This window comes from Gorilla gorilla, chromosome 2 (assembly GCF_029281585.2).
Source record: "Gorilla gorilla gorilla isolate KB3781 chromosome 2, NHGRI_mGorGor1-v2.1_pri, whole genome shotgun sequence".
Classification (NCBI taxonomy): domain Eukaryota; kingdom Metazoa; phylum Chordata; class Mammalia; order Primates; family Hominidae; genus Gorilla; species Gorilla gorilla.
The window spans coordinates 175598330-175624648 of record NC_086017.1 but is presented as its reverse complement, the minus strand read 5'-3'; the positions used below and the strand labels follow the sequence as shown (position 1 = coordinate 175624648).

The 26319-nt window shown below is 35.3% G+C and overlaps 1 long non-coding RNA gene across 4 annotated transcripts in view; it reads right to left on the bottom strand.

Annotated features, from left to right (window-relative positions):
- The window catches only part of LOC129532553 (uncharacterized), a 171768-nt gene that overhangs the window by 100919 nt on the left and 44530 nt on the right, over positions 1–26319 (bottom strand). For 2 of the 4 annotated variants that reach the window (XR_010132709.1, XR_010132710.1), the window contains one exon: positions 6236–6291. The exons of the other annotated variants lie outside the window; for them this stretch is intronic. This is a non-coding gene — a long non-coding RNA (uncharacterized lncRNA). Of the gene's footprint in view, positions 1–6235; positions 6292–26319 lie in introns of those variants that run through there. 4 annotated transcript variants of the gene reach the window in all.

The window sequence follows — 26319 nt, the reverse complement described above, 5'->3', positions numbered from 1 at the left end:
ATTATATTACCAGAGAAAATCACCTTCAGTGGGGAAAGATAAAAAGAAAATAAAAAAGGAAGAGATGAACACAAAACAATCAGAAAACAAATAACAAAACTGCAGGATTGGCTGAGTGGATTAAAAAAGAAAAGCGAGACATATTGACCTGTTGCCTACAAGAAACACAGGTAACCTATAAAGGCACACATAAACTGAAAATATAGGGATGAAAAAAATATATCCCATGCCAATGCAAATCAAAACAGAATAGGAGTTGCTATACATATATCAGACAAAATAGAGGTCAAGACAAAAACTATAAGACACAAAGAAAGTCCATATATAATGTTAAATAGTCAATTCAACAAGAGGATATAACAATTTTAAATATGCCTGCACCCAACATTGCAGCACCCAGTTATATAAGGAAAATATTAGAGCTAAAGAGAGAGACTCCAATACAAAAATATAGACTTCAACACCCACTTTCAACACTGGACACATCTTTCAGACAGAATCTCAACAAAGAAACATTGGACTTAGTCTGCACTACAGACCAAATGGATCTAAAAGATATTTATAGGACGTTTTATCCAATGGCAGCAGAGTACACATTCTTCTCCTCAGCGCATGGGTCATTCTCAAGGATAGATCATATGTTACATCAAAAACAAGTCTTAAAACATTCAAAACTTTGGAATAACATCAAGAATCTTCTCTGACCACAATCAAATAAAACTAGAAATCAATAACAAGAGGAATTCTGGAATCTGTACAGGTACATGGAAATTAAACAATATGCTCCTGAATGATAAGTGGGTCAATGAAAAAAATTAAAAAATATTTTAAAATTATTGAAACAAATGATAGTGGAAAGACAACACACCAAAACCTATCAGATACAGCAAAAGCAATACTAAGAGGAAAGTTTATAGCTATATAAGTGCTTACATCTAAAAAGAAGAAAAACTTCAAATAAACAATCTAATGATGCATCTTTAAGAACTAGAAAAACAGAGCAAACCGAACTAAAAATTAGTAGAAGAAAAGAAATAATAAGGATCAAAGCATAAATAAACAAAATTGAAATGAAGAAAATAATACAAAACACCAATTTTAAAAAGTTAGTTTTTTGAAGAGTTAAACAAAATTGACAAAACTTTAGCCAGGCTAACAAGGAAAATAAGAGAGAAGATCAAATAAACAAAATAAGAGAAGAAAAAGGAGACATTAGAACTGAGACTGTAGAAATTCAAAGGATCGTTAGTAGCTACTATGAACAACTATATGCCAATACACTGGAAAATATAGAAGAAATGGACAAATTCCTAGACACATACAATCTACCAATATTGAACCAGGAGGAAATCCAAAACCTGAACAGACCAATAACAAGTAATGAGATGAAAACTGTAATAAAAAGTGTCCCTGTAAAGAAAAGCCCAGGACCCAATGTCTTCACTGCTGAATTCTGCCAAACATTCAAAGAAGAAATAATATCAGTCCTACTCAAACTGTTCAAAATGTATAGAGTAGGGAATATTTCCAAACTCATTCTTCAAGACCAGTATTACTGTGATACCAAAACCAGAAGACAAACTATAGGTTAATATCCCTGATGAAAATTAATGCAAAAATTCTGAACAAAATACTAGAAAGAAAATTCAACAATACATTACAAAGATTATTTATCATGACCAAGTGGGTTTTATCCTGGTTTGCAAGGATAGTTCGATATACACAAATCAATTAACATGATACGTCATATCAACAGAATAAAGGACACAAACTATATGATCATTTCAACTGATGCTGAAAAAGTATTTGATAAAGTTCAACATCCTTTCATGATAAAATCATCAATAAACTGGGTATAGAAGGAATATACTAAAAGCCATATACAACAGACCCATACCTAGTATAATACTGAATAGAGAAAAACTGAAAGTCTTTTCTCTAATATCTGGAACAAAACAAAGATGCCTAATGTCAGCATTGTTATTCAATATCGTACTGGAATTCCTAGCCAGAGCAAACAGACAAGAGAGATAAATAAAAGGCATCCAAATTGGAAAGGAAGAAGTAAAAGTGATAGCAGCAGCATCCCATCTGGAACAACCACTGTGAAGATGCCAGTGGCAGCAGGGGAGGCACAGCCAGGGCTGCATGCTCCATGGAGCCAGCAGGAGCTAAGAACAGGCAGGAGCCCAGAACCCTTCAGAGCTGCTTGGGTGAGAGTTCTACCTCCTTCTGAGTTGTGGGGCAGGAGCCCCACCCAGCTGAAGCTGCAAACCCGGGCATCCCTGAACTCTTGGGAGCCCAGGAAGCTGCCCTCTTGCTCCTCTAGGTTCAGAAGTACCTGCTCTCACTGCCTGGCCTCTCCCTGCTCCCAGCACTCACTCTGATTTCGGAGCAAAGTTGAGGCCAATCCCAGGCACTGTCCTAATCTGTCCAGGTTTGTGGGTGCTCAGGGTGGTGCTGGCATGCCAGCCCCCTGCCACCTTGGCCCCCTTTGGGCTTTGGACACCAACGAGCATGGGAGGGAGACAAAGGGGAGTGCTGATGGCAGCTCATGTAGGCCAAAAGGCACCCCTCTTCATGAGCAGCCTGGGCATCATGGACAACACGATTGATGGCAGCAGGAGGAAGACAGGCTCCTGGACAGAAAGGGACAAGTCTCCAGTGAAGCCCCACCTTCAAGCCAAGGATGGCCTGAAGTATATGGGCTCAGCTGTCAGTTCTGGGTGGAATCTTCCAGGACATGGGACAAGAACTGGGTACCCACTGAATAGCAGGACTGAAAGAGTTCTAGCACAAACAGGGCAGAAACATGCCTCCCCACTCATCACATTGTGGGCAATGAGAAGGAGAGAAGAGCTGCAACCCTGTGGGGAGCCCAGACATAGGGGTTCCCTGAGCCAGGGCTGCAACACCCTCTTTGGGCTTCACGGTTTCTGGTGTCTTCGAGCTTTTGAGTGCCACTGCGCTCCCCTTATCCAGACACTGGTGCCCACAGCAGAAGCCACTTGTGATATGTCTGGTCCAGCCGCAACCTCACACAGAGCCAGCACATGGAGCTCTTTGCCCCACCACAGCAGCCAAAGTGCCTGGCTGTGTGTAGTGGCTGGACCCCACACTCACTTGCTTACACACTCCTCACTGCTCTGCACCAGGCTTGCCTTTGGCAGGCATGGGTTCCGAGCTGGTAGTGTGGGCTGAGCACAACCTGCCAGGCTGAGTGGGTGGAAGAAGCCCAGTGGGCGTGAGCAATATTCGGACAGAAGGCACCACCAGCCACAGAGGTGTACAGCTAGCAAAGCAACACCCTGAGGATCCTGTGACAAAATTATCCTTGTTTGTTTACTATATACTCTTATATTTGGAAAAACCTAAACACTCCAACAAAAATACTATTAGAATTGTTTATCAATTCTCTGATAAACAAGTTCAGTAAAGTTTCAGAACACAAAATAAACCTACAAAAATCAGTAACATTTCTATGTACCAATAGTGAACAATCTAAAAAAGAAATTTAAAAAAATCCCCTTAAGAATAGCCACAAATAAAATTGAATATGTAAGAATTAACTTAAACAAAGAAGTGAAAGAGTTCTATAATTAGAAACTATAAAACACTAATGAAAGTAATTGAATAGGACATCAAGAAATGGAAAAAGATTCCATGTTCATGAATAGGAAGAATCAACATTGTTAAAAAGTACATACTTCCCAAAGCAATCTACGGATTTAATGCAATCCCTATCAAAATACCAATGACATTCTTCATGGAAATAGAAAAAAAAAATGTCCTAAAATTTATATGGAACCACGAAAGACCCAGAATAGCCAAAGCTACCCTAAGCAAAAATAACAAAACTGAAGGAATCACATTACCTGACTTAAAATTATACTACAGAACTATTATAACCAAATCAGCATGGTACTGGCAAAAAAACAGGCATGTACACCAAAAGAACAGAACAGAGGCCCAGAAGCAAATCCACACACTTACTGTGAACTAATTTTTCACAAAAAATGCCAAGAACATACATGGGAAGACAGCGTATTCAATAAATGGTGCTGGGAAAACTGGATATCCATATGCAGAAGAATTAAACTAGACCCCCTATCTCTTGTTATATATAAAAGTGAAATCAAAATGGTTAAAAACTTAAATCTAACACCTCAAACTATGAAATTCCAAAAATACATTGGGGAAATTCTCCAGGACATTGGTGTGGGCAAACATTTCTTGAGTAATGTTTCTGAAGCTCAGGGAAGCAAGGCAAAATGGGCAGATTACATCATATCAAGTTAAAAAACTTCTATACAGTGAAGGACACAATCAACAAAGTGAAGAGAAAATTTACAGAATGGGAGAAAATATTTGCAAATTACTCATATGACAAGGGATTAATAACCAGGATTTATAAGGAGCTTAAATGACTCTATATGAAAAAATCTAATAACTCATTCAAAAAATGGGCAAAAGATCCAAATAGACATTTCTCAAAAGAAGACATACAAATGGCAAAGAAGAATATGCAAAGGTGCTTGGGATCACTGATCATCAGAGAAATGCAAATCGAAACTACAATGATATATTATCTCACCCCAGTGAAAATGGCTTATAGCTGAAAATGGCTTATAGCTTATAGCAATAATAAATGCTGGTGAGGATGTGGAGAAAGGAAACCCTCGTTTACTTTTGGTGAGAATGTAAATTAGTACAACCACTATAAAGAATAGTTTAAAGGTTCCTCCTAAAACTAAAAATAGTGCTACCATATGATTCAGCAATACCACTGCTTGGTATATGCCCAAAAGAAAGGAAATCAGTATATGAAAGGGATATCTGCAATCCCAAGTTTGTTGCAGCACTGTTCACAATAGTAAAGATTTGGAAGCAACCTAAGTGTTTATTAACAAATAAATAAAGAAAGAAAATATTGTAGATATACACAATTAAGTAATTTTTGGCCATAAAACAAGAATGAGATTCTGTCATTTGCAGCAACATGAGTGACACTGGAGATCATTAGGTTAAGGAAAATAAGCCAGGAACAAAAAGACAAACATTCATGGTCTCACTTATTTGGGGAATCTAAAAATCAAAATAACTGAACTCTTGGAGACAGACAGTAGCAGGATGGTTACCAGGGGCTGGAAAAGGTAGTTGAAGAAGGAGTAGGGGAGGGATGCAAGAGGGTTAATGTTTCCAAAAATCATAGTTAGAAAGAAGGAATAAGACCTACTATTTGAAAGCATAGCAGCTATCATCAATAACAATTTAATTGTACATTTTAAAATAACTAAGATTATAACTGGATTGTTTGTAACACAAAGGATAAATGCTTGGGGGATGGATACCCCATCATCCATGATGTCATTATTATGCATTGCATGTCTGTATCAAAACATCTCACATACCCCATAAATTTATATACCTATTATGTACCCACAAAATTAAAAATAAGCATTAAAAAATACTAACTTATTTCTTCTCCTTAAGTGACTTAAAAACCATCACATAAAATTATAATTTAAAATTGTATTGTAGGCCTTATAATCATATAATAATATTTTATGCAATATGTAATGCAATATGGCAAATGCGAGGGAAGACATGGAATTATAATGGAGCAAGGAAATGATGCCATACTATAAGTTAAATCCACAGGAAAAAATGAAAATGACTGGAAGCAATAAACATGCAATGTATATAGAAGACCATGTAAATACATGGGTTTTTTTTTTTTGCTTTCTTCTCTTAAATTCTTCGAAAATATAAGTGAGTATGAAATAATCATTATATAAAATAACAAAGGGTTATGTACTATATATAAGGAATAAATAGTATATGTTTTATATACTCATAAAAAGCATATAACACTGTATATGAAGTGTCGGTGACAATAATGCTTTAATACTTTAGTAGCACAAAAAGGGAAAGGTGTAGTTATAGATTTAAGTCAGTATCAATCTCCAGTAGATTCTGATAGGATGTATACTTTAATTCCAGGAGTAAGCACTAAAAAAAAAAAACCCTCAAAAAAAATATATATATATTTTGAGACAGAGTCTAGCTCTGTCGCCCAGGCTGGAGTACAGTGGGGCAGTCTCGGCTCACTGCAAGCTCCACCTCCCAAGTTCGTGCCATTCTCCTGCGTCAGTCTCCTCAGTAGCTGGGACTACAGGTGCCTGCCACCACGGCTGGCTAATTTTTTGTATTTTTAGTAGACACGGGGCTTTACCGTGTTAGCCAGGGTGGTCTCCATCTCCTGACTTCGTGATCTGCCTGCCTCGGCCTCTGAAAGAAAATATATTTTTTAAATTCAACAAAGTATTTTATAAGTATACATATTTTAAAAGTCATTTTTTCTTTGTTTTCTGCTGCTATAACAGAATACAACACACTGGGTAATTTATACAGGACAGAAGTTGATTTGGCTTATGGGTCTGGAGGCTGGGAAGTCAAGAGCATGGCACTGGTGTTGGGCAAGGATCATCCCATGGTGGAAGAGTAGAAGGTAGCAGCAAGCATGAGGGACACTGTGCTAAGGGCATTAATCCATTCATGAGAGTAGAGCCACCATGACCTAATCACCTCTTGAAGGCTCCATCTTCAAATATGATTACATTGCCAATTACATTTCAACATGAGTTTAGTGGGGACATTCAACTCATAGAAATTCCTATGAAACAGATTTTCAGAAGTGGAAATGATGGCTCAGAGTTCAATATATGTTTTTATTTTCTTAATAGAAGTAATAATTTTGTTTTTAAAATTGCTATAGCCATTTACATTACCAATAGTTATGTATGATACATTTTCTCTGATTCTTCGTCTATATTAAGTATCATCTCCATGTTTAAAATATCCTGTCTTACGGGTATGAAATATTTGTTCAATGTTATCTTAATTTGCATTTTTGACTGCTAATTAGTTTGAGTGTCTTTTCTTATGCTTATTAACCATTTGGGTTTTTTCCTCTGTGAATTGCTTCTTCAATATCATTTCCATATTTTCCTATTGTGTTATTTGTCCCTGACTTATCATATTTTTTTTTCTTCTGTGCTTTGAATGTTTCACTTGATATTTTAGGCCAAATTCTGATCTCAACGGTGATTATGTCTTCAATTCATTTACTAAATCGTTCATTTGGGAAGTTATATTTTTTATGCATTCTAGCTCTAAAATAAATGTTTTCCATGTGTATACTGCACTTGAATATAATAACTTGCTTTTTATTGTTGTTATTCTGGTAGATACTTGTCAGCACCAACAGCTCTGTTTTCCTTGGTCTGTGTTATTTTTGCTTTAAGTGCTCTTCTTGTCTTGCTACTTGAAATCTTTGTTATTATATTTTTTAAAATTATTTTTTGGGCTTCTGGTCCAGTTGATGCAGCACCACCTAAACTGTGTGCATATGACATAAAAAGCATTTTCCACCTCTGCACGCATGGGGATACAGTATTAGACAGGCTGCCATTCACCAACTGGCACACCAGGAGAAGTATATACCTGGGTCTCCTTACTCATAAGGTTTCAGGTTTAGGAAGGACCCAGGCAACTTATTCACATACTCATTGTGTTAACATTTCATGTATGAATCAAATTATTTCAGAGAATCCAGCTTTTTCCAAGATAAGATGCACTTTAATATTTGCTCAAGAGCTTTAGTCCACTCCACGATACCATGGAACCCCCATAGAGTCCTAGATAGAGGAATTGTGAAGTTCAGAGTAAAAGGGAAGAAACTGCATTCAGCTCTCAGTCTTCCAGAACCTTTTATGTTACTATATTGTTTCCATGATTAAATATCTACTAATTTAGATTAGCTTATGGTTACTTAAACATAGTAAAGTCTTCAAAATATCTCACCCAAAATTGCCTTCAGCATGTAAGTACAAAATGATAATAACTGATTTTAAAATAAATTACTAGTAAAGTTAAAACTGGTCAATGCTGTTTTGTCTTATTAAATGCAAATTCATTTCAATCCTCTTTTTCTCTGACTATTCACTGCTCTTACATTCTAACTATCAATCGTAAAATTCATAAAGAAAAAATAATGAAGTGATATGAATAAGAAATGAGATATTTATCTTTTTATATAACTTTCAAAAGTGAAAGCCCAATAATATTGAATTTCTCCTTAAACTGTAACTTGTCTTGAGGATTCACAAAATAGGGGAAATCCTGAGAGTGATGTTGTGTCATGCTAACAATAGACCGATTAGTAGTATAAGTGATCTAAACTTCCTAAATCTCAACAAATACTTACATTTAGAATGCTTTAATTTGCATTTATATTCTACAAGTTTTGCAAAATTTAGATGCCTAATGTCTTTTTTTTTTATTATTATTATACTTTAAGTTTTAGGGTACATGTGCACATTGTGCAGGTTAGTTACATATGTATACATGTGCCATGCTGGTGCGCTGCACCCACTAACTCGTCATCTAGCATTAGGTATATCTCCCAATGCTATCCCTCCCCCCTCCCCCCACCCCACAACAGTCCCCAGAGTGTGATATTCCCCTTCCTGTGTCCATGTGATCTCATTGTTCAATTCCCACCTATGAGTGAGAATATGCGGTGTTTGGTTTTTTGTTCTTGCGATAGTTTACTGAGAATGATGGTTTCCAATTTCATCCATGTCCCTACAAAGGACATGAACTCATCATTTTTTATGGCTGCATAGTATTCCATGGTGTATATGTGCCACATTTTCTTAATCCAGTCTATCATTGTTGGACATTTGGGTTGGTTCCAAGTCTTTGCTATTGTGAATAATGCTGCAATAAACATACGTGTGCATGTGTCTTCATAGCAGCATGATTTATAGTCCTTTGGGTATATACCCAGTAATGGGATGGCTGGGTCAAATGGTATTTCTAGTTCTAGATCCCTGAGGAATCGCCACACTGACTTCCACAATGGTTGAACTAGTTTACAGTCCCACCAACAGTGTGAAAGTGTTCCTATTTCTCCACACCCTCTCCAGCACCTGTTGTTTCCTGACTTTTTAATGATTGCCATTCTAACTGGTGTGAGATGATATCTCATAGTGGTTTTGATTTGCATTTCTCTGATGGCTAGTGATGATGAGCATTTTTTCATGTGTTTTTTGGCTGCATAAATGTCTTCTTTTGAGAAGTGTCTGTTCATGTCCTTCGCCCACTTTTTGATGGGGTTGTTTTTTTCTTGTAAATTTGTTTGAGTTCATTGTAGATTCTGGATATTAACCCTTTGTCAGATGAGTAGGTTGTGAAAATTTTCTCCCATGTTGTAGGTTGCCTGTTCACTCTGATGGTAGTTTCTTTTGCTGTGCAGAAGCTCTTTAGTTTAATTAGATCCCATTTGTCAATTTTGTCTTTTGTTGCCATTGCTTTTGGTGTTTTGGACATGAAGTCCTTGCCCATGCCTATGTCCTGAATGGTATTGCCTAGGTTTTCTTCTAGGGTTTTTATGGTTTTAGGTCTAACGTTTAAATCTTTAATCCATCTTGAATTGATTTTTGTATAAGGTGTAAGGAAGGGATCCAGTTTCAGCTTTCTACATATGGCTAGCCAGTTTTCCCAGCACCATTTATTAAATAGGGAATCCTTTCCCCATTGCTTGTTTTTCTCAGGTTTGTCAAAGATCAGATAGTTGTAGGTATGCGGCATTATTTCTGAGGGCTCTGTTCTGTTCCATTGATCTATATCTCTGTTTTGGTACCAGTATCATGCTGTTTTGGTTACTGTAGCCTTGTAGTATAGTTTGAAGTCAGGTAGTGTGATGCCTCCAGCTTTGTTCTTTTGGCTTAGGATTGACTTGGCAATGCGGGCTCTTTTTTGGTTCCATATGAACTTTAAAGTAGTTTTTTCCAATTCTGTGAAGAAAGTCATTGGTAGCTTGATGGGGATGGCATTGAATCTGTAAATGACCTTGGGCAGTATGGCCATTTTCACGATATTGATTCTTCCTACCCATGAGCATGGAATGTTCTTCCATTTGTTTGTATCCTCTTTTATTTCCTTGAGCAGTGGTTTGCAGTTCTCCTTGAAGAGGTCCTTCACATCCCTTGTAAGTTGGATTCCTAGGTATTTTATTCTCTTTGAAGCAATTGTGAATGGGAGTTCACTCATGATTTGGCTCTCTGTTTGTCTGTTGTTGGTATATAAGAATGCTTGTGATTTTCGTACATTGATTTTGTATCCTGAGACTTTGCTGAAGTTGCTTATCAGCTTAAGGAGATTTTGGGCTGAGACAATGGGGTTTTCTAGATAAACAATCATGTCGTCTGCAAACAGGGACAATTTGACTTCCTCTTTTCCTAATTGAATACCCTTTATTTCCTTCTCCTGCCTGATTGCCCTGGCCAGAACTTCCAACACTATGTTGAATAGGAGTGGTGAGAGAGGGCATCCCTGTCTTGTGCCAGTTTTCAAAGGGAATGCTTCCAGTTTTTGCCCATTCAGTATGATATTGGCTGTGGGTTTGTCATAGATAGCTCTTATTATTTTGAAATACGTCCCATCAATACCTAATTTATTGACAGTTTTTAGCATGAAGGGTTGTTGAATTTTGTCAAAGGCTTTTTCTGCATCTATTGAGATAATCATGTGGTTTTTGTCTTTGGCTCTGTTTATATGCTGGATTACATTTATTGATTTGCATATATTGAACCAGCCTTGCATCCCAGGGATGAAGCCCACTTGATCATGCTGGATAAGCTTTTTGATGTGCTGCTGGATTCGGTTTGCCAGTATTTTATTGAGGATTTTTGCATCAATGTTCATCAAGGATATTGGTCTAAAATTCTCTTTTTTGGTTGTGTCTCTGCCCGGCTTTGGTATCAGAATGATGCTGGCCTCCTAAAATGAGTTAGGGAGGATTGCCTCTTTTTCTATTGATTGGAATAGTTTCAGAAGGAATGGTAACAGTTCCTCCTTGTACCTCTGGTAGAATTCGGCTGTGAATCCATCTGGTCCTGGACTCTTTTTGGTTGGTAAACTATTGATTATTGCCACAGTTTCAGCTCCTGTTATTGGTCTATTCAGAGATTCAACTTCTTCCTGGTTTAGTCTTGGGAGAGTGTATGTGTCGAGGAATGTATCCATTTCTTCTAGATTTTCTAGTTTATTTGCGTAGAGGTGTTTGTAGTATTCTCTGATGGTAGTTTGTATTTCTGTGGGATCAGTGGTGATATCCCCTTTATCATTTTTTATTGTGTCTATTTGATTCTTCTCTCTTTTTTTCTTTATTAGTCTTGCTAGAGGTCTATCAATTTTGTTGATCCTTTCAAACAACCAGCTCCTGGATTCATTGATTTTTTGAAGGGTTTTTTGTGTCTCTATTTCCTTCAGTTCTGCTCTGATTTTAGTTATTTCTTGCCTTCTGCTAGCTTTTGAATGTGTTTGCTCTTGCTTTTCTAGTTCTTTTAATTGTGATGTTAGGGTGTCAATTTTGGATCTTTCCTGCTTTCTCTCGTGGGCATTTAGTGCTATAAATTTCCCTCTACACACTGCTTTGAATGCATCCCAGAGATTCTGGTATGTTGTGTCTTTGTTCTCGTTGGTTTCAAAGAACATCTTTATTTCTGCCTTCATTTCGTTATGTACCCAGTAGTCATTCAGGAGCAGGTTGTTCAGTTTCCATGTAGTTGAGCGGCTTTGAGTGAGATTTTTAATCCTGAGTTCTAGTTTGATTGCACTGTGGTCTGAGAGATAGTTTGTTATAATTTCTGTTCTTTTACATTTGCTGAGGAGAGCTTTACTTCCTAATGTCTTACCAAGAAATTTAAACATCATCTAATTTTACTCTTTCAGACGTTATTTTAAATAGAAGATTGAAAATTGTACGTTTCCCTTTAAAAGTTTGGAGTGGAATTAATAATGCATAGTAATAATTCACATTGAATTTATACCTACTTTAAACTAGCAGTTTTCAAAATATTGATGTTATGCTTTAATAACAGAGATTAATGATGTGTTATTAGTTTTATGGTCAATTTTCTTATTATAGATAATGTACTTTATAATACACAGTTTATATTTATGTTCATGGGTTGGTTGTCTTATGCTTTCTATGCATTGCATATTATGGGCTAATTGTCCCAAGCATCAAAGGTTTCCTACATAATACTGTAATGCAACTAAAGAATCTATTATTTAATAACATTGTAAGGAAAATAAAATGACCACTTCAGAAAATCAGATGCCATATTAAAGTTTTAATGATATTGCAAATAATAGCAAGATATAAAATTTGATACATTTTTATATCTGCCTAAAACAGATAAAATACAGGACTCTAAAAAAATTTAAAGAATGTATAAAAGTATTCAAACAGGAAAATTAAATAATAGCAATAATATATAATAAATCATTAATTCAATAATATCAAATAATATCTAGGAAATATTTCTGACAAGTAGTGAAATTATAATTCAAAGACTTAAGTTTAGCTTTGCTTCTAGTGTATGAAAAATTGATTTAAAAACTTTTGAAAAACTATTTTGTACATCTTTGAAGCTTATTTTCTTTATTTGTCACATGGAGGAAAATAGGATTATCATAAAATAAATGAGATAATATATATGAAAGGGATTTTGAAACTCTGAGTAAGAGGTGGTACAAAAGTTAAGCATTGCTATAACCAAGGATTGCTACATTTTGACACATAAAAAACTCAGCAAATAATAAATGTTAATCCCAAATTTCTTATAAGTTTTACATTTTAGAGATAGTTATTAAGGGAATTTTCAGGCTTACTTTATATTTCTGAAAAAAATGAGAGAAAACAGAAGAAAGAAGGGGACAAAGAAGGAAGAAGAAGAGGAAGGAAGGAAAAAAGGGGAAAAAACATAAAAAAGAAAATTAATCAAAATTAGAAAACCAAAGCTATCTATCTGACTTGTATTTCATGAAACAGATTTATGTACTGTTTACGTGGAAAACAAAAAATTACTAAGCCATCAAATTGATAATACAATTTATAAAACAAATATTTTAGCTTAATAATTTTTAATACAAATTCATAGTGTTTGTTTAAAAAGTTTCACTTTTTAACACTCAGGTCAAAAAATGAATCTGAATCATGTGTAACTGTCTTGGCATCATGATGCGATTTGTGAGGAGAGTAGAGGAGTCCTTTGCTAGCTGTGTACTGTATTAGGTATGTTGACTCCTATTCTGGTTAATCCTTGTAATCACTCTCTGAATTACATATGATCCCCATTTCACACATGAGATAACTGGTAAAACACATTCAAAATTACACATTACACATACTGGACCCTTAGCCAAGTATTACTAATTCAGAAGATATTTTTATTTCATTACACCATCTCCCTTCTTTATATGCTCATATTTTCTTAATAATTAGGTGAGAAAGTAAAGAGGAGGTAGACTAATCTGAATAATATTAGAAGTATAATTTAACAGGTACAAGATTAACATTATTTAGGCAATATTTATGAAACTAATAAATTTAGAGAAAACATAATTAGCAAGATCAGCAGTCCCATTTCAACATAACCTTTCAGAAAATTTTCCAATGTTTGATCAAATGAAGCATGATTACTGTTAATTTGAATGTAGTTTTTTACACAATAACATTCCCTTGTTGATGATTAAATTCATAAGAAAGCCGCAATGTAAAATTTTGGCCATAGCAATTTGTTTTATTTGGAAATTGAAAATAACTACATCAAAATTATTATTTAATTTAAAAGAAATTCAAATGTTTTAATTGATTGATTAGGGTGTTCTGATGTTTTCACATAACAACTTTTTCAAACACCTCAGTTTATGGCAAATTATGATATATATATGAAATGCATGGTATTGGTGGATTAATGAGAATACAAAAATTTAAATATTTAATTCTGCTAAATACTATAAGATTGCTTCCCAGAAATGTTTAATATTTCACTTTTATCTTCAAGTGGTAGTTCTGTTGTGTATAATATTTGTGGAAACAAGCAAGCTTTCTTATCTGATATCTTTGATGTTGCCTGGCCAGAAGCTAGCTTTGTACCTGGGCTGTGCCTTCACCACAGGGGTAGAAGTTGTACTCAATCCCAATTTCCCTTGGGATTCATGGCCTCCTTTCCACAGCAACTCTGCAAAGATTGAGAAACCCTTTTCCAAGTTGTTGCTTTAAATTGCTGTCATCTCATGTCAAGCATCTATGCCATAAAAAGGTATAATAACAGAAGGTGATATCTGGTGCATTCAGTTCAGCTTTGGATCAAGTTATTAGGAAGTTATCCACAAGTTATCAGGAAATAAGAAAAACAAGCACCTGCTACCCTTATGCCTCTGAGATTTAGCAAGCAACAAGCAATGTAGCTGCTGTTTACCCTGAGCCCAGGACACAGTAGTTTTATTTCAACCCTTATAAAATATTACTCCATTGCCTGCTTGCAATTAGAGTCCTAGAGGAAAATCTGATTATAACTTGACTGTTGTTTATTTTTAGGTGATCAGTTTTTCTTCTCCTTAAGATTTTACAACTATCTCCTTGTTTTATTTTTCTAAAATTCTATGACAACACAGAGATACACAGAATATTATTATATTATTTTGGTTCATGATTTTAAATTTTATAACACATCCAGGTGTGAATTTTCATCATCCATCCTCCTTGATACTCTATGAAATATTCCAAACAAATATTTTCAATCATTTTTGTTTATTTAGGAAATTTTTGTTCATTATAGTTTCAACTAGTTTCTCATTTTGACTTATTTTTTTTCTCCTTCTGGTAATGCTATAATGTCTATTAGATATTAATGTAGCCACTCCAATACATTTTATTGATTGTATGTATGTATCTTTTTTATTCTTTTACTTTCAATCTACGTTTATCGTTGAGTTTGAAGTGAGTTTCTGGTAAGCAAAATACATTTTTGATTTTGTTTAAAATCCACCCTTTGAATTTCTGTTTTCTGATTGATGTACTTATACCATTTACATTTAAGGTGATTATTGTTATGTTAATGTCTAATTCTGCCACCTTATTATTGGTTTTCTATTTCCTCTGATTCCCATCTCTCTGCTTTATTTGTTTTGTCTTCCTGCAGCTTATTTGAATATTTTTAGGAATTTTTAATTCATTTACAGTGGTTTGAGTGTACCTCTTTGTAGAATTTTTAATGTGGTGATGTGAGGTGTTACATGGCTTATGTATAATTTACAAACATGACTTATAGCAGCCTACAGTTATCAGCATTTAACACTTCCAGTGAAGTGTGGAAACTTTACTTCCATTTGATTTTCCTTTTTGCCTTACATTTAAACAATATTATCTTGCGTATTAGATGGTGGTAAACTTTTGCTTCTGTCATTGAATATGATGAACAAAACCCATGGAGAACAAGATAGTCTATTTCATGTACCATATTTCTATTCTTTTTATTCTTCTTTCCATTGTTTCTATTTGATAGTCCAAGATTCCTTATTTTATCATTTCCTTTCTATTTGAAAAATTTTCCTTAGCCAATTTTAAGAGGTTTTCTTCAAATAATTAGTTTTCCTTTACCTGAGAATTCCTATATTTTTCCTTAATTCGTAAAAGATAGTTTTACCCTGTACAGAATTCATGGTTAGAAGTTTTCACTGGATGTGGAAATTTGAAAGTGACAGGTATTATTGACAAGAGAATATTTCTAAAGTGGTCAGAACAAAGATCAGAGCAGAAATAAATGAGATTGAGATTAAAAAAAGATACAAAGGATGAATGAAATGAAAAGTTGGTTCTTTGAAAGGATGGACAAAATTGAGAGACTACTACGCAGACTAACCAATAAAAAAAAAGAGAGAAGATTCAAATAAGCACAATCAGAAATGATAAAGATGATATTACAACTGATACCATACCATACCATACCATACCATACCATACCATACCATACCATAGAAATGCAAAAGATCATCAGAATCCATTATGAACATATCTATATGCATAAACTAGAAAACCTAGAGGAAATGGATAAATTCCTGGGAACATATTAATGAAACCCCCCAAGATTGAACTAGGAGAAAATAGAAACCCTGAACAGACCAATAATGAGTAACGAAATTGAATTAGTAATACAAAATCTTCCAACAAAAAAGCTCAGGACCGGAAAAATTTACAGCCAAATTTTACCAGACACACAATGAAAAGCTGATAGCAATCTTACTGAAACTATTCCAAAAAAATTGAGGAGGAGAGATCTTTCTGTAACTCATTCTATGAATCCATTGTTACCTTGATACTAAAAATCAAACAAAGACACACACACACACACACACACACACACACACACACACAATCTACAGGCCAATATTCCTGATAAGCATGGATGAAAAACACTCAACAAAATACTAGCAGACTTAACCCAACAGTATATCGAAAAGATAATTTATCACAATCAAGTAGGCTTTATTCCAGGGATGCAAGGATGGGTCAAGATATGCAAATTAATAAACATAATTCACCAAATAAAGATAACTAAAAACAAAAGCCATATTCTCATCTCAACAGATGTAGATAAAGCTTTCTATGAAATCTAACAAGCCTTCATAAAAACCCTCAACAAATTAGTCAACACAGAAACATATCTCAAAATGATAAGAGCCATATATGACAAACACACAGCCAATGTCATAATGAATGAGAAAAAGTTGAAAGTGTTTTCCCTAATATCTGGAACAAGATAAGGATATCCATTCTCATCATTCCTATTCAACATAGTACTAGAAGTACTAACCGAAGAAACCAGGCAAAAAGAAATAAAAGACATCCAAACTGGAAAATAGGAAATCAAATTATCTCTGTTCACGGCTGACATGATCATATATGTAGAAAACCCGAAAGACTCCTCCAGAAAGCTCCTAGATTGACAAATGACTTCCATGAAGTTCCAAGATACTAAACCTATGCGTAAAAATCAGTAGCGTTTCTATACACCAATAATGTTTAAGCTGAGTAACAAATTAAGAACTAAATCCCATTTACAATAGCCACAAATAAATAGAATACCTAGGAATACATTTAACAAAAGAAGTAAAAGATTTCTACATAGAAAGCTACAAAACACTGATGAAATAAACTGTAGAAGATACAAAAAAATGGAGGAACATACTGCGCTGATTGATAGGAAGAATCAATATCATTAAAATGATCATATTACTGAAAGCAATCTAGAGACTCAATACAATTTTTATCAAATAACCAATGCTATTTTTTCACAGAATTAGAAAAAACAATCCCAAACTTTATCTGGAGAAATAAAAAGAGCCTGAATAGCCATAGCACTCTGAAACGAAAAGAACAAATCCAGGGACATCACACTCCCTGACTTGAAATTATACAAGGCTATAGTATCATATGCAAGACTCCAAGTTATTACAAGAATATAGTAACTAAAACAGCATGGTTGATATGGTTTGGATGTGTGTTTCCAAATCTCATGTTGAAATGTGATCCAGAATGTTGGTAGTAGGACCTAGTGGGAAGTGAGTTCTCACCATGAGTTCATGTGAAAGCTGATTTTGTTTTTATTTTTATTTTTAAAAACACTGGCATTTCTTTTGCTCCTTCCCTTCCCATGTTATACACCTGCTCCCTCTTCACTTTTCACTGTGATTATAGGCTTCCTGACACACTCAGAGGAAGCAGATGCCAGTACCATGCTTCCTTTATGGCCTGCAGAACTCTGACCCAAAATAAATCATGTTACTTTATAAATTAGGCAGTCTCAGGTATTTATTTATAGCAACACAAGAAAAGGCTAATAGGATGGTACTCGTAAAAAAATGGACACATACATAAAAAAAACTGAATATAGAACTCAGAAATAAAAATACATACCTACAACCAACCTGATCTTTTATAAAGTAACTGAAAAAAACAACAAAGAAAGAATATCCTAAACAAGAAATAGTTCTGGGAATACTGAGTAACCATTTGTAACAGAATGAAACTGGACCCCTGTCTCTCACTATATGAAAATTAACTCAAGAAGGATTAAAGACCTAAAAGGAAAATGTGAAATTTCATTTGTCTGAGGATGAAAATCCTAGACTAAAACCTAGGGAAGACTATATTGGTCATTGGCCTATGCCACTTTATGATGACCTCAAAAGCAATTGCAACAAAAACAAAAATAAGTTAATGGGACTTAATTAATTGAAAAAGCTTCTGCACAGCAAAAGAATCAACAGTATAAACAGACAACCCACAGAATGGGAGAAAATATTTGCAAACTATGCCTCCAGAAAAGGATTAATATCCATAATCTACAGGGGACCCAATAATCCAGCATATAAACAGAACCAACTACAAAAACCACATGATTATCTCAATAGATGCAGAAAAGGCCTTTGACAAAATTCAACAACACTTCATGCTAAAAACTCTCAATAAATTAGGTATTGATGGGACGAATCTCAAAACAATAAGAGCTATCTATGACAAACCCACAGCCAATATCATACTGAATGGGCAAAAACTGGAAGCATTCCCTTTGCAAACTGGCACAAGACAGGGATGCCCTCTCTCACCACTCCTATTCAACATAGTGTTGGAAGTTCTGGCCAGGGCAATCAGGCTGGAGAAGGAAATAAAAGGTATTCAATTAGGAAAAGAGGAAGTCAAATTGTCCCTGTTTACAGATGACATGATTGTATATCTAGAAAACCCCATTGTCTCAGCCCAAAATCTCCTTAAGCTGATAAGCAACTTCAGCAAAGTCTCAGGATACAAAATCAATGTGCAAAAATCACAAGCATTCTTATACACCAATAACAGACAGAGAGCCAAATCATGAGTGAACTCCCATTCACAATTGCTTCAAAGAGAATAAAATACCTAGCAATCCAACTTACAAGGGATGTGAAGGACCTCTTCAAGGAGAACTACAAACCACTGCTCAAGGAAATATAAGAGGATACAAACAAATGGAAGAACATTCCATGCTCATGGGTAGGAAGAATCAATATCATGAAAATGGCCATACTGCCTAAGGTAATTTACAGATTCAATGCCATCCCCATCAAGCTACCAATGACTTTCTTCACAGAATTCGAAAAAACTACTTTAAAGTTCACATGGAACCAAAAAAGAGCCCGCATTGCCAAGTCAATCCTAAGCCAAAAGAACAAAGCTGGAGGCATCACGCTACCTGACTTCAAACTATACTACAAGGCTACAGTAACCAAAACAGCATGATACTGGTACCAAAACAGAGATATAGACCAATGGAACAGAACAGAGCCCTCAGAAATAATGCCACATATCTACAACTATCTGATCATTGACAAACCTGACAAAAACAAGAAATGGGGAAAGGATTCCCTATTTAATAAATGGTGCTGGGAAAACTGGCTAGCCATATGTAGAAAGCTGAAACTGGATCCCTCCCTTACACCTTATACAAAAATTAATTCAAGATGGATTAAAGACTTAAATGTTAGACCTAAAACCATAAAAACCCTAGAAGAAAACCTAGGCAATACCATTTAGGATATAGGCATGGACAAGGACTTCATGTCTAAAACACCAAAAGCAATGGCAACAAAAGCCAAAATTGACAAATGGGATCTAATTAAACTAAAGAGCTTCTGCACAGCAAAAGAAACTACCATCAGAGTGAACAGGCAACCTACAGAATGGGAGAAAATGTTTGCAATCTACTCATCTCACAAAGGGTTAATATCCAGAATCTACAATGAACTCAAACAAATTTACAAGAAAAAAGCAAAAAACCTCATCAACAAGTGGGCAAAGGATATGAACAGACACTTCTCAAATGAAGACATTTATGCAGCCAAAAGACACATGAAAAAATGCTCATCATCACTTGCCATCAGAGAAATGCAAATCAAAAACACAATGAGATACCATGATACACCAGTCAGAATGGCGATCATTAAAAAGTCAGGTAACAACAGGTGCTGGAGAGGATGTGGAGAAATAGGAACACTTTTACACTGTTGGTGGGACTAAAAACTAGTTCAACCATTGTGGAAGTCAGTGTGGTGATTCCTCAGGGATCTAGAACTAGAAATACCATTTGACCCAGCAATCCCATTACTGGGTATATACCCAAAGGATTATAAATCATGCTGCTATAAAGACACATGCACACATATGTTTATTGCAGCACTATTCACAGTAGCAAAGACTTGGAACCAAACCAAATATACAACGATAGACTGGATTAAGAAAATGTGGCACATATACAACACGGAATACTATGCAGTCATAAAAAAGGATGAGTTAATGTCCTTTGTAGGGATATGGATGAAGCTGGAAACCATCATCCTCAGCAAACCATCGCAAGGACAAAAAACCAAACACTGCATGCTCTCGCTCATAGGTGGGAATTGAACAATGAGAACACAGGGACACAGAAAGGGGAACATCACACATTGGGGCCTGTTGTGGGGTGGGGGGAGGTGGGAGGGATAGTGTTAGGAGATATACCTAATGTTAAATGACAAGTTAATGGGTGCAGCACACCAACATGGCACATGTATACATATGTAACAAACCTGCATGTTGTGCACATGTACCCTAAAACTTAAAGTATAATAAAAAAAATTAAAAAAAGAAAAAACAAACAACCCCATTAAAAACTGGGCAAAGGACATAAACAGACACTTCTCAAAAGAAGAAATACAAATGGCCAACAAATATATGATAAAAATGCTCAACATCACTAATCATCAGAGAAATGAAAATTAAAATCACAAGGAGATATCATTTTATACCAGACAGGATGACTATTTTATTATTATATGTATTATTGAGACAGGGTATAACTCTGTTGCCCATGCTGGAGTGCAATGGGATGATCATGGCTCACTGCAGCCTCCCAGGTTCAAGTGATCCTCCCACCTAAGCCTCTCAAGTAGCTAGAACTACAGGTGTGTGCAACCATGCCCAGCTAATTTTGTATATTTTTCTTTTGTAGAAGCAGGTTCTCACTGTGTTCTCCAGGCTGGTCTCGAGCTCCAGGGCTCAAGGATTCTCCTGCCTTGACCTCCCAAAGTGTTGGGATTACAGGTTTCAGCCACTGCAACCAGCCCAGATGGCTTTTAATAGAAAGTTAAAAAACAGCAGGTATTGGTGTGAATGCAGAGAAAAGGACATGCTTATACAAGTTGGTGGATGTGTAAAGTAGTTCAACCTCTATGGAAAACAGTATAGAGATATCTCAAAGAAGTAAAAATAGAACTACCATTTGACCCAGCAATCCCACTACTGGATATCTACCTAAAGGAAAGGAAATCATTATATTTAAGATACCTGCATTCATATGTTCATCACAGCATTATTCACAATTGCAAATTTCTCATGGAATCAACTTAGTGTCCACAAAAGGCTGACTGTCTAAAGAAAATATTGTATATATACACTATGGAATACTATGCAGCCATAAAAGTGAATAAAATCATTTTCTTTGCAGCAACGTGGATAGAGTTGGAGGCCATTATCCTACATGAACTAACTCAGAAGCAGAAAATAAAATATCGTATGTTCTCACTTACAAGTGGAAGCTAAACAAGGAGTACACATGTACATAAAATGAAGATAATGAACATTGGTGGCTCCACAAAGGGAGAGGGTGGGGAGGGGGAGGGTTGACAAATCACATATTGAGTATAATGTTAGATATTTTAGTTATGGGTCTACTAGAAGCCCAATCCTCACCATTATGCATGTAATATCAATGTAACAAATCATTACATGTACTCCCTAAATCCAAAATAATATTTTGAAAAACAATAAAAACAAAGTAATCATACCAAAAGCCTGATTGGTTTGGGCTCAAGGGAGAATGAGAAAAAGGCTTCTGGATTTCTCAAGGATAACAGGGTTAAACCAGAGTATTCCAGCATGTCTTCCCAACATACACACAGACACACACACACACACACACACACACATACATGCATCAATGAGGAAAACTAACAATATAACTTATGATCTGTAATTAATGATATCATACAGCATAAATAAAAACAAAAGATATAACAAACTTTAACTTAATGGGGAAATCTATTTCTGAAACTGGAAGAACCATCTACCATCCCAGAGCATAGAACTGAGAGAAATCCAGGCAGAAAACAGGAAAGACCTCTCCTAAGTAGAACATAGGTGAATATGGATTGTGTTTTTTTTTTTTTCTGTGGCCAGAGAAACATGTTTACTTCGTAACTCCTGGTTGTACATTACCTAAGCAGTGCTGTTACATAAATCACCTTCGCATATCCATGCTATTGCTGAGACTGAAAACATTAGTCTTTAAAAAAAACTGATTTCTGTTATTACTCAAATTTAGTTGTTGATTACCACAAACAAATTAAAAACATAACATATTTATTGAGTCTATCTTATGGGAAAAGAGATGAATGTTTTAGCCTAAATTAAATTTCTGTTATGATAGTCTCACATTTCTATGCAAAAATTACAATTCCCAATTATGTAACTCATAATGACAATTTAACATAGTTTGACAATTATGTTATACAACTTGAAATACTTAGAAAAACATTGCATAAGTATATGTGTAATCTGAGAATATGTTTCTAAGTAACATGTTAAGTAATATAATAATTATTCCAGAGGAAATTAAGTTATTGTTTCATTAGCCTGCTAAGATATTGAGATTTCATTCATGTATAGTTTATGGTCAATCTTCCATGATAATATTCAATTTAGGGAATGAGAAAGAGCAACAAATTTTTTTTAAAAAAAACTAAAACTATAAATACATGCAGTATAGGTAACAGAAAAAAAATAGCTCTTTCATCATATAGAAAAGGAAACCAGTACTTTATATCTCTTATTTAACTTATATAATTAGAGTTGTACATTAAAAGAAAATGTTCTTCAAAAAAATAAACATTAGCAAAAACAAGTCATATGTTGCCGATTAAGTGAAATACCAAACCAACAACTAGGGACAGAGTGAAAAGAGAAAAACAAAAAACAACAAACCTGAATTTGGAACTGCAAGTCTAATTAGTGTCCCAGATCTATGCTCTTGGTAGAAAATTACATTTTCTTGTTACTAAACAGGGTTTGTAATCATAAGGTTAATAAATTATTAACGTAGGGCACTTTAAAAAGTACAAAATTCAAAATATATATCACATAATGATTTTATGCCTAATAATAAACATGATTTTTATGCATCAAATGCACCAGAGGTAAGACATACAAGAAGATGCATATGACACAAAGCTGTATAGTATTTGCATACCCAGTCATTATTAAGTATAAAATTTAGCTATATTTCTTGATGTATTATAAGCTCTGAGTAATATTAATATATTACAATTGATGTTAATAATAACTGTATTTCTTGATTTTTTCTCAGAAATAAAATTGTCACTGAGCTCCAGTAAAACACAAAAGACCTTAGATGGGCCTTGCTACGTGGTAGCGAAGACACTATGCAGTGTGGTGACTTTATCTTTAGTTGGAACTCCATTAATAAGGCTCATGAATTTCAGCGTTTCAGTGATATTCCCACCCCAAGAAAGGGAATGATCATAGGTAATAAAAAAGGCTTAGAGATGTGTTCTAGAAAGTGAAATTTAGGTGGGTTGTGTATATAGTACTGATATATTGTTAAAAAGGAGGGAAAAAGACAAAAATATTTCCAAAATTTTGCACAAATGTTCTTTGGGCAGGGTAAGGTGACAGAGTAAGTTTAGCTATGAAATAAATGATGCAGATGCCTTTAATACAAATAGTTTCTCCTTTTTGAGACCATCACCATTTATATTACATGCCCTCTAACTCTTAACTATATATTTCTTTCTTTTACAGAATCTAATGTCTTCCAGATTCTCTTTAAAAAAGTTAAATTTCATTTGTCTAAGGATTAGTCTTGATTTGATTGCATGAGAACGCTCCACATCCATCCTCCACATAACAAATTATTTGTCTGTCAATATGTTGTTGACTGTGGTTCTTTTTCTTTGGAAAAAAGCTTATTTATTTATTTATGTTATTATTAAAGATAAAAGGCATAATGTTTCTATGTTAACTCTTATGCTTATTTTTGTTAAAGAATAATAAAAAATGTCAAGTGTAAAGACGAACAGGAGAATTTTTGTTTTGTTTTGTTTGTTACTATTTTAATATGGAAAAAGCCTTAAAGAAGGTAGAAATCATTCTGGGTTTGAACAGAGAAAAAGGTTGCTGTTTAAGGCAAGAATAAGCAATGAAAAAGCTACAGAAATGGTAGTTTCAAAATAAGTAATTTTCAAAGATTTCAACATTGTTTAAAGAGTTACACAGATTTTTTGCTGTGCAGAAGCTCCTTAGTTTAATTAGATCCCATTTGTCAATTTTGGCTTTTGTTGCCATTGCTTTTGGTGTTTTAGTCATGAAGTCCTTGCCCATGCCTATGTCCTGAATGGTATTGCCTAGGTTTTCTTCTAGGGTTTTTACCGTTTTAGGTCTAACATTTAAGTCTTTGATCCATCTCGAATTAATTTTTGTATAAGGTGTAAGGAAGGGATTCAGTTTCAGCTTTCTACATATGGCTAGCCAGTTTTCCCAGCACCATTTATAAAATAGGGAATCCTTTCCCCATTTCTTGTTTTTGTCAGGTTTGCCAAAGATCAGATGGCTGTAGATGTGTGGTATTACTTCTGAGGGCTCTGTTCTGTTCCATTGGTCTATATCTCTGTTTTGGTGCCAGTACCAAGTTGTTTTGGTTACTGTAACCTTTTAGTATAGTTTGAAGTCAGGTAGCGTGATGCTTCCAGCTTTGTTCTTTCGGCTTAGGATTGACTTGGCAATGCAGGCTCTTTTGTTGGTGGGACTGTAAACTAGTTCAATCATTGTGGAAGTCAGTGTGGTGATTCCTCAAGGATCCAGAACTAGAAATGCCATTTGACCCAGCCATCTCATTACTGGGTATATACCCAAAGGATTATAAATCATGCTGCTATAAAGACACATGCACATGTATGTTTATTGTGGCATTATTCACAATAGCAAAGACTTGGAACCAACCTGAATGTCCATCAGTGATAGACTGGATTAAGTAAATGTGGCACATATACAGCATGGAATACTATGCAGCCATAAAAAAGATGAGTTCATGTCCTTTGTAGGGATATGGATGAAGCTGGAAACCATCATTCTCAGCAAACTATCCCAAGGACAAAAAAACAAACACCACATGTTCTCACTCATAGGTGGGAATTGAACAATGAGAACACTTGGACATAGGAAGGGGAACACCACACACCGGGAACTGTTGTGGGGTGGGGGCGGGGGGAGGGATAGCATTAGGAGATATGCCTAATGTAAATGACAAGTTAATGGGTGCAGCACACCAACATGCCATATATATACATATGTAGCAAGCCTGCACATTGTGCACATGTACCCTAGAAATTAAAGTATAATAAAATAAATACATAAATAAGTAGGTACAGTGAAAAAAAATAGTTACACAGATTTACTGTCACCTGAGTGGGAACAAAGAAGTTTCATGAATAGGTACAAATCTCAAAGCTCATGATTGATAAGATGTTTTTTTCCCATTTAACAGGATTGAATGTATTACAAAAGAATCTATTCCTAGAAGATTCATTAGTCCAGGTATCAAGGTATATAGGATAGTGGTTCTCAAACTCTACTGCACATAAAGTAGCCCAGCGGTCTTGTTTAAAAGACACAGTTCCTTTTCTTCATTCTTAGACTGAGTCATAGATGGAGAAAAGTAGCCAGGGTGATTCTGATATGTAGTCTATAGACCTCCTCATGTTCAAAAACAACGTTCCTGGACAGTGTTTAATGATGACTGTGTGGAGAGCAACTAGTTCTACATGTGCACTGAGAACAATCACTTGAACATTCACTCTGCAACATGTATCATTAATGACAAATAACATTTTTCCTGGATGTAATATCTTGTTAAATCCTGACAACCATCATGTGATAGAGACATTTTCTTTACCACCATTTTCCAGCTGAGGAAACTGAAACTCAGACAATTGGATAATATACTCTTATTCACATTTATTCAATAAATATTAAGTGTCTCTAAGGTGCCTGGTGCTCTGCAAGATGGTTGGCAAACTTGTGGCGAACAAGAACAAATAAAATCCTTGTTCCTGGCCGGGCGCGGTGGTTCACGCCTGTAATCCCAGCACTTTGGGAGGCCGAGGCGGACGGATCACGAGGTCAGGAGATCGAGACCACGGTGAAACCCCGTCTCTACTAAAAATACAAAAAGTTAGCCGGGCGTAGTGGCGGGTGCCTGTAGTCCCAGCTACTAGGGAGGCTGAGGCGGGAGAATGGCGTCAACCCGGGAGGCG